The sequence below is a fragment of the Octopus sinensis genome, linkage group LG29 (genome assembly GCF_006345805.1).
Source record: "Octopus sinensis linkage group LG29, ASM634580v1, whole genome shotgun sequence".
In the NCBI taxonomy this organism is placed as follows: Eukaryota; Metazoa; Mollusca; class Cephalopoda; order Octopoda; family Octopodidae; genus Octopus; species Octopus sinensis.
Window position 1 is genome coordinate 11,009,334 of NC_043025.1, and position 18,480 is coordinate 11,027,813.

The 18,480-nt window shown below is 41.8% G+C and overlaps 1 protein-coding gene across 4 annotated transcripts in view; it reads left to right on the forward strand.

The window, feature by feature from the left end:
* Positions 1–1,049: 1,049 nt before the first annotated feature.
* The window catches only part of LOC115226070, a 30,317-nt gene continuing 12,886 nt past the window's right edge, over positions 1,050–18,480 (forward strand). For 2 of the 4 annotated variants that reach the window (XM_029797045.2, XM_036514973.1), the window contains exon 1: positions 13,352–13,477. The gene's annotated coding sequence lies outside the window, so the exon portion shown is untranslated. Of the gene's footprint in view, positions 1,274–13,351; positions 13,478–17,547; positions 17,595–18,480 lie in introns of those variants that run through there. The other 2 variants (XM_029797044.2, XM_036514972.1) reach the window with 2 other exon arrangements.

Sequence of the window (18,480 nt, forward strand, 5' to 3'; positions counted from 1 at the left end):
GTGTGTATGTATGTGTGTATGTATGTATGTATGTTTGTGTGTATGTATGTGTGTGTATGTATGTGTGTGTGTATGTGTGTGTATGTATGTATGTGTATGTATGTATGTGTGTGTATGTGTTTACATCCGTGAGTGAATGAAAGATGATTGGTCGTTTAGCCCAAGGTCAATCCTGATCCACCAAACTTCGGGGCTAAACACAGAGGGGACAAACAAGGACAGACAAACGGATTAAGTTGATTACATCGACCCCAGTGCGTAACTGGTACTTAATTTATCGACCCTGAAAGGATGAAAGGTAAAGTCGACCTCGGCGGAATTTGAACTCAGAACGTAACGGCAGATGAAATACGATTACGCATTTCGCCCGGCGTGCTAACGTTTCTGCCAGCTCGCCCCCGAAAGTATGAAAGACGAAATCGACCTCGTCGTAATTCGAACCCAGAACGTTAAGACAAATGACACGACATGCCGCCAAACACTTTGTCCGGTGTGCTAATGAAGGGGAGGAAGAAAGGGGAGAGAAGAGCAGAGGGAGAGAGAAGGAGATAGAGAGAGAGGAAAAGGGATAGGTAGCAGAGGGAGAGAGAAGGAGATAGATAGAGAGAGAGAGAGAGGAAAAAGGGAAAGATAGAGGAAGTGTCAGAGAGTGCAAGAGTGAAAGAGAGGGTGACAGAGCGACAAAGTGAAAGCTAGAGAGTGTAAGAGAGAATAAGGAGGAGATAGGGAGAATGGGAAAGCGAGAGAAGGGGAGAGAGAGAGAGAGTATTTCTTTATTCACCATAAGGTTGAGAAAAAGAGGGGACAAAACAAACGTTGGGGTCAGGGTATCGAATGAGACGAAACATACGAATAAACAAACAATTAAAATATTAGAGAGAGAGAGAGAGAGAGAGAGAGCGGGTAAGAGCTATAGAGAAAGAGAGTCAGAGAGAGAGAGAGCGGGTAAGAGCTATAGAGAGAGAGAGTCAGAGAGAGAGAGAGAGAGAGAGAGAGAGAGAGAGAGAGAGAGGAGTAAGCGGCGGGAAAAGACTCTCATTCAGTGTTGACTCTAGTAAATTACAGAGTCGGAAGCGATCCCCAGCGGCTGGAGTAAGGATCCGAGAGCCGCCACGTGAATCCAAAGACACGGTTTTCGGTTGCGACGATGGCCTGTTTATATTCAAACGTACAATTTATACAACAAAACAGATGTGTCGTCGCTGTTGGCGAACCGAAATGAAGTGAAACCAGCGTGTCGCGGGATAGGAACCAGCTCGCAGTTCTCCCACACGTAAGTTATTGTTCATCCTTTCGGAGGGGGGGGTCGATAAATTAAGTACCAGTTACGCACTGGGGTCGATATCTGTCCTTGTTTGTCCCCTCTTGTGTTTAGCCCCTTGTGGGTAGTAAAGAACGTCTCCTTTAGCCCCAGGTCAAGCTTGAAACAACAAAACATGCAGCACGATGATTAAAGATATTCCAGCCGTGATCATCCCGTTTATTGTTTTGTTTTTTTGTAAAGAATAGGCGCAGGAGTGGCTGTGTGGTAAGTAGCTTGCTAACCAACCACATGGTTCCGGGTTCAGTCCCACTGCATGGCACCTTGGGCAAGTGTCTTCTGCTATAGCCCCGGGCTGACCAATGCCTTGTGAGTGGATTTGGTAGACGGAAACTGAAAGAAGCCCGTCGTATATATGTATGTGTTTGTGTGTGTGTGTTCGTTTGTCCTCCTAGCATTGCTTGACAACCGATGCTGGTGTGTTTACGTCGGCAAAAGAGACCGATAGAATAAGAACTGGGCTTACAAAGAATAAGTCCTGGGGTCGATTTGCTCGACTAAAGGTGGTGCTCCAGCATGGCCGCAGTCTAATGACTGAAACAAGTAAAAAAAAAAAAATCTCGGTTGGAACTGCAATTTGAGGGAGATTTGACTGCTATTTCTAGCTTTTCGGGTGACCACGCAGTGGTTCTTTCGGATTTGTGTTTATACGTACAATGTGGAAATGTTATCGTTGTTGTTATTATTTAGCCCCAGGATAGTGCTGATCAAGCAGATTAATGATCAAAGCCGGGTCAGTCCTGATCAAATAGACCTATGATCAAATGCGCTCCATCCGTGGCCATCCTGTCTTTTATTCAAATATTGTGTCTACAGTATGAAACGTGTCTTCCGTCGCTGCTTAAGGAAAGACTTCCGCCCGTCCTAGATACACTATGCCTGAATAAAAGACAGCATGGTCACGGCTGGAACATCTTCGATCATAGGTCTGTTGGATCAGGACTGACCTGGGGCTAAACAGCAACAACAAACAACATGTAATATTATCCTAGATACTAGATATATTTGAATAAAACGCAGGGTGGTCACGGCTGGAACGCCTTTGATCACAAGGCTGTTGGATCAGAACTGACTTGGGGGTTAAACAGGGTAAGACTTCCGGCCGTCAAAAATACGGAGATTATGATTCGGACAAAAATTTCAAAACACTTCTGTACTTACGGTTTTAGGGTTAGGGTTATGGTAAGGGTTTTAGGGTTTGTGTTTTAGAGTTAGGGTTTTAGGATTGGGGTTTTAGGGTTTGCGTTTTAGGGTTAGGGTTTTAGGGTTAGGGTTTTAGGGTTTGGGTTTTAGGGTTAGGGCTTTAGGGTTAGGGTTAGGGCTTTAGGGTTAGGGTTTTAGGGTTAGGATTAGGGTTTTAGAGTTATGGGTAGGCTTTTAGGGTTAGGGCTTTAGAATTAGGGTTAGGGTTTTAGGGTTAGGGTTTTAAGGTTAGGGCTTTAGGGTTAGTGTTCTGCTTTAAGTACTCCATGATCTAAGTTATTCAAACCATAATCATCCTGTCGTTGTATTCAGGCATAGTGTATCTAAGACTACATTATCAAATGTTTTACCTTTTTTTATTATTATTATAATTATTATTATTATTCAAGTCACTGCCTGGAATGGAACTCGGAATCTTGAGGTTAGTCACACTCATACACATGTATATATATATCATCATCATCATCATCGTTTAGCGTCCGTTTTCCATGCTAGCATATATATATATATATATATATTAGGTTGTCCGGAAAGTTCGTGCCGATTTTTAAAGGAAAGAAAAAGGTCAATAAATACTTGCCATTACATTTTTAATCAACCAAATATGAACCATTTTGTTGCACAATGCGTCTCCATCTTTCCTTTAACTTGAAAAATATCCTCTTCCCAGAATTGAGGTGGTTTCATGGCAAAGAATTCATCAAGGTATCTTTTTACGTCATCCAAGGAATTGAAATTTTTACCATTAAGACTATTCTGCAGAGACCTGAATAAGTGGAAATCCGAAGGAGCAATATCTGGTGAATATGGAGGGTGGGGTAACACATCCCAGCCGAGCTGCAGCAATTTCTGTCTGGTTCCCAAAGCATCAAGTGCCAAAAATGAACTTTCTTATCTTCCATTTTAAAGGGTTACAGAATTAACACAGGTTATAGGAACATAAACCTTCTTCCACAAAAAGATAGCTTAAACTGTGCTTTAAATGGAGATGTAGTCAAATCCTATTTTATGGATTCAACCATGTTCTAAAACAGTGCTTTTCAACCTTTTTGCTGGAGCGGAACCCCAAGGAAACATTCCACTGGCTCGAGGAACCCCTGAGCAATAATTTAATAGTCTTATGAACACATATCTGCACAGGAAAATTAAAAATTACTGCTGATTTTAGCAGTTTTGTAACTTCTTGCGGACCCCCTGGACTGTACTGGCGGAACTCTGGTTGAAAACCACTGGTCTAAAATAAGTCGAAAGGTAAGCTGCTATAAATCGGCATGGACTTTCCGGACAACCCAATACATGTAGGAATGTACATTTATGTGTGGAGTGGCTGTGTGGTAAGTAGCTTGCTAACCAACCACATGGTTCCAGGTTCAGTCCCACTGCGTAGCATCTTGGGCAAGTGTCTTCTACTATGGCCCCGACCCGACCAATGCCTTGTGAGTGAATTTGGTAGAAGGAAACTGAAAGAAGCCTGTCGTATATATGTATATATATATATATATATATGTATGTATGTTTATGTGTTTGTGTGTCTGTGTTTGTCCCCCTAGCATTGCTTGACAACCGATGCTGGTGTGTTTACGTCCCCGTAACTTAGAGGTTCGGCAAAAGAGACCAATAGAATAAGTATTGGGCTTACAAAGAATAAGTCCCGGGGTCGATTTGCTCGACTAAAGGCGGTGCTCCAGCATGGCCACAGTCAACTGACTGAAACAAGTAAAAGAGTATATATGTGCATGTATGTGTGTGTATAGTGGAGGCATGTGGTTAAGTGGTTAGAAGAGTTGCACTCATGATCCTAAGATTGGGGTTTCAAATCCCGCACCAGTTGATGAATTGTGTTCTTGAGCAAAACACTTCATTCCACATTGTAGCAGTTTACTCTGCTGGCAAAAGAAGAGTTCTCCTGCAACGGGCGAACATCCCTCCCATTCAGAGGTGGTGGGCGGGAGAAATATATATATACACCATAGAATCCAGAATACCAGCCTTTGAACCCTATTGGTCGGGGAGGACCCTTGATCCTTTGATGTGTATATGTCATCATCATCATCATTTAACATTTGCTTTCCATGCTGGCATGGGTTGGACAGTTTGACATGAGCTGGCAAGGCCCGGACCCACGCCAGGTGCCATAGTCTGTCGTAGCATGGTCTTTATGGCGAGATGCCCTTCCTGGCACCAACCACTCTGCAGAGTGTACTGGGTGCTTTTCATGCGGCACCGGCACCAGTACTTCTTATGTGGCACCAGTACTTCTTATATGGCGCCATTGGCAATGCTTTTTTTACGTGGCACCGCCATCATCGGTCCCTTTCTCCATACTGACATGGGTTGGACAGTTTGGTTGGAACTAGCAAGCCAGAGGACGGCGCCAAGCTCCACTGGCAGTTTTAGCAGGGTTTCTATAGCTTGATGCCCTTCCTAATGCCAACCACTTTAGAGTGTACTGGGTGCTTTTTACTTGGCCCCAGAACCAGTATATATCATCACGATCATAATTTAATGTCTCCTTTTCCATGATGGCATGGGTTTTTCCATGATGGAATGATGGCACCAGTACTTCTTACGTGGCACCGCCATCATCAGACCCCTTCTCCATACTGACATGGGTTGGACAGTTTGGTTGGAACTAGCAAACCAGAGAACTGTGCCAAGCTTGCCAAGTTCTAACGTCAAGTTTTGCAGGGTTTCTATAGCTGGATGCCCTTCCTAATGCCAATCACCTTAGAGTGTACTGGGTGCTTTTTACTTGGCCCCAGAACCAGTATAGATCATCACAATCCCCTCTCTCTTTTGGAGAGGCGCTGAGCACCCACATGCACACATACGCACACGGCAGTAACTCCCGCCTACCGAATTCAATGACAAAGCTTCGGTCAGCTCGGGGCTATAGTAGAAGACACCTGCCCAATGTGCCACACAGTGGGACTGAACCCGAAACCATGTAGTTAGAAAGCAAGCTCCCTAACCACACAGCCATGCCCGCATCATTTAATATTCTCTTTTTCCATGATGGCATGGGTTAGAAGGTTTGATAAAAGCCAGCAAGCTGAAGGATGGCCTTCATCATCATCATCATCGTTTAACGTCCGTTTCCATGCTAGCATGGGTTGGACGGCTCAACTGGGGTCTGGGAAGCCCGAAAGCTGCACCAGGCCAGTCAGATCTGGCAGTGTTTCTACAGCTGGATGCCCTTCCTAACGCCAACCACTCTGTGAGTGTAGCGGGTGATTTTATGTGCCACCGACACAGGTGCCAGACGAGGCTGGCGAATGGCCACGATTGGATGGTGTTTTTTATGTGCCACCGACACAGGTGCCAGACGAGGCTGGCGAACGGCCACGATCGAATGGTGTTTTTTATGTGTCCACCGACACAGGTGCCAGACGAGGCTGGCCGAACGGCCACGATCGGATGTGTTTTTTATGTGCCACCGACACAGGTGCCAGACGAGGCTGGCAGAACGGCCACGTCGGATGGTTTTTTATGGTGCCACCGACACAGGTGCCAGACGAGGCTGGCGAACGGCCACACTCGGATGGTGTTTTTTATGTTGCCACCGACACAGGTGCCAGACGAGGCTGGCGAACGGCACGATCGGATGGTTTTTTTATGTGCCACCGACACAGGAGCTAGACGAGCTGGCAGCGGGCCACGCTCGGATGGTTGTTTTATGTGCCACCGACACAGGTGCCAGACGAGCTGGCAGACGGCCACGCTCGGATGGTTTTTTTATGTGCCACCGACACAAGGGTGCCAGACGAGGCTGGCGAACGGCCACGATCGGATGGTGTTTTTTATGTGCCACCGACACAGGTGCCAGACGAGGCTGGCGAATGGCCACGATTGGATGGTGTTTTTTAGGTGCCACCGACACAGGAGCTAGACGAGGCTGGCAGACGGCCACGCTCGGATGGTTTTTTTTATGTGCCACCGACACAGGTTGCCAGACGAGGCTGGCGAACGGCCACGATCGGATGGTGTTTTTTATGTGCCACCGACACAGGTGCCAGACGAGGCTGGCGAATGGCCACGATTGGATGGTGTTTTTATGGCCACCGACACACAGGAGCTAGACGAGGCTGGCAGCGGCCACGCTCGGATGGTTTTTTTGTATGCCACCGACACAGGTGCCAGACGAGGCTGGCAGACGGCCACGCTCGGATGGGTTTTTTTTTTATGTGCCACCGCACAGGTGCCAGACGAGGCTGGCAGACGGCCACGCTCGGATGGGTTTTTTGTATGTGCCACCGACAAGGTGCCAGACGAGGATGGCAGACGGCCACGCTCGGATGGTTTTTTTTATGTGCCACCGACACAGGTGCCAGACGAGGCTGGCGAACGGCCACGATCGGATGGTGTACTCCAGTATTTTCTTAGATCTGGTTTTCACTGTTGGATGTGCTTCCTGATGCCAGCCCTTTTACAGAGTGTACTGGGTGCTTTTATATTATCCTACAGCCAGCACTGAGGAGGTCCCCAAGTGCAAAATTTCCCAACTGACTGAGATATGGGATTAAGGGATATGTAAGTATAGCAGAGAGAGACAGGAACAGGGGTCTTGTTGAAAAACTGAACACATGACTTCCTGGGCAGGCAAGAGGAGAAAGAGAGAGAGAGAGAGAGAGGTGTGAGGTCAAGGTACAAGGTGAATATCAGTGTGTGTGTATGTGTGTACTGGGAAGTGTTGAGAGGGTTAGCGAAAAAAGGGTTGCAACATTCATGACACCCAGGATTGGGATGTTAGTGTTCATGTGTTTATCAATTTACACACACACACATATATGTATGTATGTATATATGTAGTGTGAATGTGTGTGTTGCATAGAAATATATATATACATATATATATATAATATATATATATATACATATATATATGTATGTATATATATATATACATATATATATGTATGTTATATATATATATATACATATATATATGTATATATATATATAATATATACATACATATTATAGAGGTATGTTATATATATATATATACCATAAATATGTATGTATAATATACATATATATACATATATATATGTATGTATATAAACATATATATACATATATATTGTATGTATATATACTATATATACATATATATATGTATGTATATATACATATATATACAATATATATGTAGGTATGAGATATATATAATATATATATAACAATATATATATGTATGTATATATTTAGATATATATATACATAGAATATGTATGTATATATATATATTTATACACATATATAGGATGTATGTATATATATATATATATACATATATATATGTATGTATATATATATTATACAATATATATATGTATGTATATATATATATATACATATATACTTTAGGTTATGTATATATATATTAATATACTTATATATGTATGTATATCATATAAATATATAATATATATAGGTATTTGTAATCGATTATATACATATATATACTATATAATGTATGTATATATATACTATATATATACAATCTATAGGATGTATATATATATATATATATAATATATATATGTAGTATAATATATATATATACATATATCGGTTGTATATATTATAACATATCTATATAATATATATATATATATATATATATATATATATATATATCTATATATAAGATTATATCATATATATATGATATGTATATATATCATAATATATATATATATATATATATATATATATATATATATATGATGCATATTATATATAATAATATATATATATATATATATATAGATATTATATATATATATATATATATATATATATTTATCTATATATATATATATATATATATATATAATTGGCCTGCTCGCTTAGCCAGCGGGTGGCGTCATTCGAAGGCTAAAACAATGCGAACACATTGTGACCAGCGATGTGTAACAACATCTGATGGTCTGGTCGGTCACATGATCACGTGATATATATATATATATAAAATTTTATTACAAGTTTGGGATTTTACCAATAGAACCGCTACTCCTATTTCAGGATAAGCTTATTATATGGAATACACATAGAAAGTTATATCCAATAAAATAATATAAGCATTTAAAAAACCTACTATAAAATACAATAAAATTATTTGAAAAATCTTTATAACTTACCTGTTATTAGTCTGTGGGGAAAGAAGGTATTTTTAATCAACGCTATACGTGTTTCTGCACTGGTGGGGAGTTTATAAAGGTTATACCTAATACGTAAATCCAGCAGTGCCTCTTCAGGCTATTTATCTTATTGTTATTATTATTAACGGATCAAAGGTAAAAATACATATTATAAGTCATATCAAATCGAAAAATAAGAATATGAAAACAAATATAATAAAAATATATAAATTACAAATATTTTTTTTTTAAATTAAAAAAAATAAAAATTAAAAGAATATATATATATATATATATATATACTACACTCTCGGAGTGGTTGGCATTAGGAAGGGCATCCAGCTGTAGAAACTCTGCCAGATCAAGATTGAAGCCTGGTGCAGCCATCCAGCTCGCCAGCCCTCAGTCAAAATCGTCCAACCCATGCTAGCATGGAAAGTGGACGTTAAACGATGATGATGATGATGATATATATTCATTTTTTATTATTTTATTTGTTTCAGTCATTTGACTGCAGCCATGCTGGAGCACTACCTTTAGTTGAACAAATCGCCCCCCCCCAGGACTTATTCTTTGCAAGCCTAGTACTTATTCTATCGGTCTCTTTTGCCAAACTGCTAAGTTACAGGGACATAAACACACTAACATCGGTTGTCAAGCCATGGTGATGGGACAAACACAGACGCACAGACATGTACATGTATGTATATATATATATAATTTGGTTTGTCAGATCTCCTTTAAACAGTCGCTTGTAATGGTATGTTTAGGGATATATGTATTTATAAATTTTTTTCTGTGCAGGAGTGGCTGTGTGGTAAGTAGCTTGCTTATCAACCACATGGGTCCAGGTTCAGTCCCCTTGCGTGGCATCTTGGGCAAGTGTCTTCTGCTATAGCCACGGGCTGACCAATGCCTTGTGAGTGGATTTGGTAGACAGAAACTGAAAGAAGCCTGTCGTATATATGTATATATATATGTGTGTGCGTGTATGCTTGTGTGTCTGTGTTTGTCCCCCTAGCATTGCTTGACAACCGATGCTGGTGTGTTTACGTCCCCGTCACTTAGCAGTTCGGCAAAAGAGACCGATAGAATAAGTACTGGGCTTACAAAAAAGAATAAGTCCTGGGGTCGATTTGCTCGACTAAAGGCGGTGCTCCAGCATGGCCGCAGTCAAATGACTGAAACAAGTAAAAGAGTAAGAGAGAGAGATTAAGAGAGTGGATCTGAGTTTTGATTAGTTAAAACATTGATGACGTTTGGTTTTTCTTCAGTGGTCAAGTATTTCGTGCTGCTTGGCTGGTTTCCTGGCAGATAACAGTTATAGGTCGTTCCGGTTGGTTGGTTCTCTTAAGGGGTCTTTTCCTGGTACTCACTGAAGTTCGGTTTTGATTGGTTTAGAATGATGTGACGTCAGCATCTGGTTTTTGTAGAATTTCATTGGACTGGAGGTGGGTGACGTCAGCATCTTGTGTTTGTGTGGTGATTTGGAGATGCGGTTTCAAAACCCAGGCGGAAGATTGTTACTAAAATTTAATTGTTTTTTTTGGTATTGAAATTGGGTGATTTTTTTCTTTTTTTCTTTATACTGCTTTTTCTCCTTTCTAGAGGATATTTAGCTATGGTTTATATTTTTAAATCAGTATATTTTCCTTATTTAAACGAAATTGGGTATATATATATATCTATACATATATATATACACACACATATATATATATATATTTATACATATACATATATATTTATACATATACATATACAAATATACATATACATATATATATATATTTATACATATACATATATATATATTTATACATATATATATATACATATATATACATATACATATATATATACATATACATATATATATACATATACATATATATATATACATATATATATACATATTCATATATATTATTCATATACATATAATATATACATATAGATAACATATACATATATATATATACATATATATATACATATACAATATATATATAACATATACATATATTTATATATATATACATAGATATATATACATAATATATATATATACAATACATTATATATATACATATACATATTGTTATATGGTATATACATATACATATATATATACATTATACATATATATATACATATACATATATATATACATATATACTATATATACATATACATATTATATACATATATATATATACATATACATATATATATAATATATATATATACATATATATATATATATATATACAGATATATATATACATATACACATATATATATATATATATATATACACAATATATATATATATATATACACATATATATATAAACCACTTCCTCTCACTCCTTGCCCACTTCCCCTCCCGCTCCATGCATATCATCACACACCCACTTTGCTCACAGTTTCATCTCTCCCCTCCACCCTTTCCTCCAGCTTTCAATCTCTTCTTTTTCTTTTCCTACTCTCTCTCTCTTTGACTCCCTCTCGTTTCACGTTCACCTCTCCTCCACCTATCACTCCTCTTCACTTAGCTTCTTTTTCTCTTTCGTTTTTTCTTCTCCCCCCCTTCTCCCTCCCTCCCTCTCTTTCTTTCCTTTTCTTTTACTCTTTCTGAAAGTCTACACTGTCTTCTACACAGCTCTCAACACCGCCCCACTATTGCTATGATAAAAAAAAAAAATCTCCATCGCCAATATCCTCACAACACCACCACCATCACCATCACCACCACCACCACCACCATCATCGCCACCATCACAACCACCATCACCACCACCTCCACCATCATCGCCATCACTACCACCACCACAACCACCATCACCACAACCACCACCATCACTACCACCACCACCACCACCACAACCACCATCACCACCACCATCACCACAACCACCACCATCACTACCACCACCACCACAACCACCATCACCGCCACCACCACCACCACAACCACCACCACCACCATCATCGCCACCACAACCACCACCACCATCACTACCACCACCATCACGTCCACAGTTACTATTGCTCTAACTACCACCCTCTTCTTTACCGCTACCACCCCTCTCTCCCGTTCTCCATCATCGCCAGGCGACACACTCTGTTGCACCTCCGACTCCACCCCCCCCACCCGTAACACCACGTCACACTTTCACTACCACTCCTACCACCACCATCATCATCACCACCACCACACCACCACCACTTTCATCGTTGTCTTCATCGCCACCGCCGACATCACAGTCACTATAAGACTCACCAACAACCACCACCACCCCTGTCTTCCCTCCACATTCTCATACACCACCATCACCATCACCGCCACAGTGAACGTAGCTATCCCCACCACCACCACCATCATCACCACTACTGACATGCTCCCTTTCGCCGTCACCACCGCCACCACAACTATACTCTGTCTTTCCCCAACACCACCACCACGTTTACTGTAATACCCATCACCACCGCCAACACTACAACGGTCCGTGTAACTATTCCCACCACCACGATATTCCCCTATAATTTATATTACCACTACCATCATCATCATCATTGTCATAATCACTACAACTACCACCACACACACACACACACACTCTCTCTCTTCCATCACCACTACCTCAGTTAGTATAACCACCACCACCACCACCACCGCCGCCGCATTCTCTTCCACCATCGCCACCACTGTTTCACCGCCGTCAAAGTATTTACTTCCACCGCCATCGCCACCGTCGCATTTGCTTTTACCTTCGTCACCGCCACCATCACCACGTTCCCTTCCTTCCCCATCACCACCACCACCAACAACAACAACAACAGCCTCACCGCTGCCACCACTATCAATACTACCACCACCCCCTCTCATGCCGCCACTATCACTACCACAACTACTACCACCACCACCACCACCCTCTCCCGCCGCCACTATCACAACTACCACCGCCACCACCCTCTCCTGCAGCCCGCCACTATCACTACCATAACTACCACCACCACCACCACAAACAACAACAATACCCTCACCGCTGCTTTAACCGCCGACACCACCACCCCCTCTCCTGCCGCCACTATCACTACCACAGCTACGACCACCGTCACCACCCTCACCGCTTCTCTTACCGCCTCCACCACCACCACCAACAACAACACCCTCACCGCTGCTCTTACCGCCGCCACCACTATCACTACCACAGCTACTCCCACCACCGTCACCACCACCACCGTCACCGCTGCACTTACCGCCGCCGCCACCACCACCACCCTCACCGCCGCCACTATCACTAACACAACTACCACCACCACCAACAACAACACCCTCACCGCTGCTCTTACCGCCGCCGCCACCACTATCACTACCACAGCTACTCCCACCACCGTCACCACCACCACCCTCACCGCTGCACTTACCGCCGCCGCCGCCACCACCACCACTATCACTAACACAACTACGACCACCACCACCAACAACACCCTCACCGCTGCTCTTACCGCCGGACCACCACATATCACTACCACAGCTACTCCCACCACCGTCACCACCACCACCCTCACCGCTGCACTTACCGACGCCGCCCCCGCCGCCACCCCACCACTATCACTAAACACAACTACGAACACCACCACTAACAACACCTCACCGCTTCTCTTACCGCCGCCACCACTATCACTACCACAGCTACTCCCACCACCGTCACCACCACGATCACCCTCCAAACACCAACCAATGCTTACGTCACCATTCTACGAACTTGTGTAAAGTGTTTGAAGCCGAGAGCTCTGGGTAAGCACACCAAAACTCTCTCTCTCTCTCTCTCTCTCTCTCTCTCTCCTTCACAGAGATGTTCCTTTGTGTCCTTCTTTCTTTCTTCTTTCCTTCTTTGTTTTTGTTTTTGTTTGTTCCTCTAATTCCTTTCATTCGCCGTTTTATATTATTCTTGTTTACTTCTAAAAAGGAGTCGGATAAATATTTTTTTGCCCAAAAATGCTTCTAGTTTTCAATGTGGTCATTAGCAACAATTATCAAGTCTTGGTCATGTATGTATATCTATATATATATACATATATATATATAAATATATAGTTAGAATGTCTGTCACCCTCAGTGTCTGTTCCACCCTCATGATCATGTATATATATATATTATATATATATACACATGATCATATATATATATATAATGTATATATATATATATATATATATATATATATATATATATATGTATATGTATATATGAATGTGTATGGTATATATAACTATGCATCTCTCTCTCTCTTCTCTGACATATATTTATGTAAGATGTATATTATCGTTCTTCTTATATTATGTATCTATGATATGCCAGTATGTATTTATACACACATTGATGTATATTTAAATGTATGATATATATATATATATATTATAGATATATATATACTATATATTATAATTATACACCACATAGATATATACACATACACATTTTATATATATTATATATATATATATGATAGAAACACGCATACACTCGTGTAGGTCTTGTGTCTATGTCGAGAAAACTCCGCGTAGTTGTCGATGGTGACGTCACCGCACACTGTTCGACACAGGCTGGCGGTGACGTCACCCTGCTAGTTTGCTTTTCCTCCCCCTCCCTTCTCTTCTCTCTCTCTCTCTTCCCACCCTTTCCTTGCAATTCTCTCTACTCTCTCTCTCTCTCTCTCTGTTTATCTCTCTCGTTCTTTCTTCCTCCCCTCTCTCTTCGTCTTTCTGTGTCTATCTTTCTCTTTTCGTGTCGTCATCGCCTACACTTCTCTTCGCCTTCTTCTTTTCTTTACACACACACACTTATTATACACAAAGTCTCTCTCTCTCTCTCTATACATATATATATACATATATATATATATATATATATGTTACACACACATACATACACACACTCATCGTCTCTCTCTCTATCTATCTATCTATCTATATATATATATATATACACACATACTGTATCTATAGACACAACTTTATATATATACGTCTTTATATACACACCCACCTGCGTTGTTATAACACGTCTGTATTGTTGTTTTTATATATACACACATCTTTAGACACACATGTGTGTGTGTGGGTGTGTGTGTGTGTGTGTATGTGTGTGTGTGTGTGTTGTATGTGTGCTTGCTTCCCGACCACATATGGTTCCGGGTTCAGTCCCACTGCGTGGCACCTTGGGTAAGTGTCTTCTGCTACAGCCCCGGGCCGACCAAAGCCTTGTGAGTGGATTTGGTAGGCGGAAACTGAAAGAAGCCCATGGCGCACCGAAAACACACACACACACACACACACACACACACATATGTATGTGTGTGTGTGTGTTTTGTGACCCACCACCACTCGGCAAGCCGGTGTTGGTTTGTTTACGCCCCGCATAACTTAGCGGTTCGGCAAAAGAGACCTATATAGTAGGTACTAAGCTTTTAAAACAAAAACAAACAAAAAAAAAAAAGGTGCTGAGATCGATTCGTTCGGCTAAAAAGTTCCTTCAAGGCGGTGCTCCAGTATGGCCGCAGTCTAATTACTGAAACATTAAGGACACGCACATGCACACACACACACACACGTCGAAGCACGCCCGCCGCCGCCGCTCCATCCTCGCCCCCATCATATTCATAAACTTCGTCATCGCTGTCATCATCATCAATATCATCATTATCATCGTCATTATCATCATCATCATCATTATCATCATCATCATCATTATCATCGTCATCATTATCATCATCATCATTATCACCATTATCATCATCATCAATATCATCATCGTCATTATCATCGTCATCATCATCGTCATCATCATTATCATCGTCATCATTATCATCATCATCATTATCATCATCATCAATATCATCATCGTCATTATCATCGTCATCATCATCATCATCATCATTATCATCATCGTCATCATCATTATCATCGTCATCATTATCATCATCATCATTATCATCATCGTCATCATTATCATCATCATCATTATCATCATCATCAATATCATCATCGTCATTATCATCGTCATCATCATCATCATCATCATTATCATCATCGTCATCATCATTATCATCGTCATCATTATCATCATCATCATTATCATCATCGTCATTATCATCATCATCGTCATCATTATCATCATCATCATTATCATCATCGTCATCATTATCATCATCATCATTATCATCATCATCAATATCATCATCGTCATTATCATCGTCATCATACATCATCATCATTATCATCATCGTCATCATCATATCATCGTCATCATTATCATCATCATCATTATCATCATCGTCATTATCATCATCATCGTCATCATTATCATCATCATCATTATCATCATCGTCATCATTATCATCATAATCATCATCATCATTATCATCGTCATCATCATCATCATCATCATCATCATCATTATCATCATTATCATCACCATCGTCATCATCATCGTCATCGTCATCATCGTCGTCATCACCTACAACAGCTGACACTATTTTCACCAATGTTACCGGCTCAGCCAACATGAGCCACCATCGTTGCAATCACCATATTGTTTACACCGCGCCTAACTAGTAATGCTACCACCACCACACCAACAACAACAACACTACCGCCACCGTCATCACCACTGTCACAACCACCACTACCACCACCACCATCATCGTCATCTCTATCAGCATCACCAAAATCTTAATCGCCACAGCAACCATCATCACCATAAACACCACTGCCCCTACCATCACTGCTACCACCACAACCATCACACGACACCACCTACATAAAACTACCACCCCCACCACCACGCCCATCGCCATCACCACCACCACAACCATTTCACAACACTACCTATATAAAACTACCACTACCACCATCACACACCACCTACATAAAAACTACCACCACCACCACCACAACCATCACACGACACCACCTACATAAAACTACCACCTCCATCGCCATCACCACCACCACAACCATTTCACAACACTACCTATATAAAACTACCACTACCACCATCACACACCACCTACATAAAAACTACCACCACCACCACCACAACCATGACACACCACCTACATAAAAACTACCACCACCACTACCACGCCTATCACCATCACCACCATCACAACCATCTCACAACACTACTTATATATATAAAACTACCACCACCACGCCCATCGCCATTACAAACATCACCACCACCACAACCACCGCACAACACTACCTATATGAAACTACCACCACACCCGTCACCATAACCAAAGCAACAGCTAACAACTACCACCACCAACATCACCACCTATACAACGGAAACACTACAAGCCCCATAGCACTTCAGCCAGTATCATCATACCTATTTCTTTACTACCCTCAAGGGGCTAAACACAGAGGGGACAAACGGATTAAGCTGATTATATTGACCCCAGTGCGTAACTGGTATTTATTTAATCGACCCCGGACAGATGAAAGGCAAAGTCGACCTCGGCGGAATTTGAACTCAGAACGTAACGGCAGACGAAATACCTATTTCTTTACTACCCACAAGGGCTAAACACAGAGGGGACAAACAAGGACAGACAAAGGGATTAAGTCGATTACATCGCCCCCCAGTGCGTAACTGGTACTTATTTAATCGACCCCGAAAGGATGAAAGGCAAAGTCGACCTCAGCGGAATTTGAACTCAGAACGTAGCGGCAGACGAAATACCTATTTCTTTACTACCCACAAGGGGCTAAACACAGAGGGGACAAACAAGGACAGACAAACAGATAGTTATTCTTTTACTCTTTTACTTGTTTCAGTCATTTGACTGCGACCATGCTGGAGCACCGCCTTTAGTCAAGCAAATCGACCCCAGGACTTATTCTTTGTAAGCCTAGTACTTATTCTATCGGATCTCTTTTGCCGAACTGCTAAGTGACGGGGACGTAAACACACCAGCATCGGTTGTCAAGCGATGTTGGGGGGGGGACAAACACACACACACATACATATATACGATGGGCTTCTTTCAGTTTCCATCTACCAAATCCACTCACAAGGCATTGGTCGGCCTGGGGCTATAGTAGAAGACACTTGCCCAAGGTGCCACGCAGTGGGACTGAACCTGGAACCATGTGGTTGGTAAGCAAGCTACTTACCACACAGCCACTTTCTGCGCCTGATATTGATGAAGATCATTGCATCACCCATGCATGCATAGAGAAGTAGACACTAAAACACAGCAGTATAACTAATTGTAGTGTAAGCTGAATTCTTGTGGCCCAGGGTGGGTGGGCCCATTCAGTTGTTGGTCAGTCTGGTTTCTTCTGGTCAGTGTTGTAACAGGTTGGATGTGATTGGGGAAGATCTCCAGGGACTTGATGTCACCTTGGAAGTTGCAGAAGGACTGGCACGGAACTGCCAGCTATAGGGAGCACTGGTGGATCCTGTCGGCTCTACACTTGATGATGCCTCTGGGACCACTTCTTCTTCTTGCAGCATTCACCTGGGGTGGGTTGAGCTGGCTTCATTCATCCTCAATGCTGCATCTCTCACAAACGCCGACCAGGCCTGGCAATTTGAGGCTAACGACCGCGTGATCTCCGACCACTACTTATTCCAGCAGCGAATGCCGTAGATATGGGGTCCTAGGTTGGGTTCCAGATCAGCCTTGACTGTTGTCAGCCAGGTTTTTCGTTGTCCACCACATCGCTTTCGCCAACCCTGAAGGGGAGCTGGGGCAATTGCTTCGTGGGTTGGGTTCCAGATCAGCC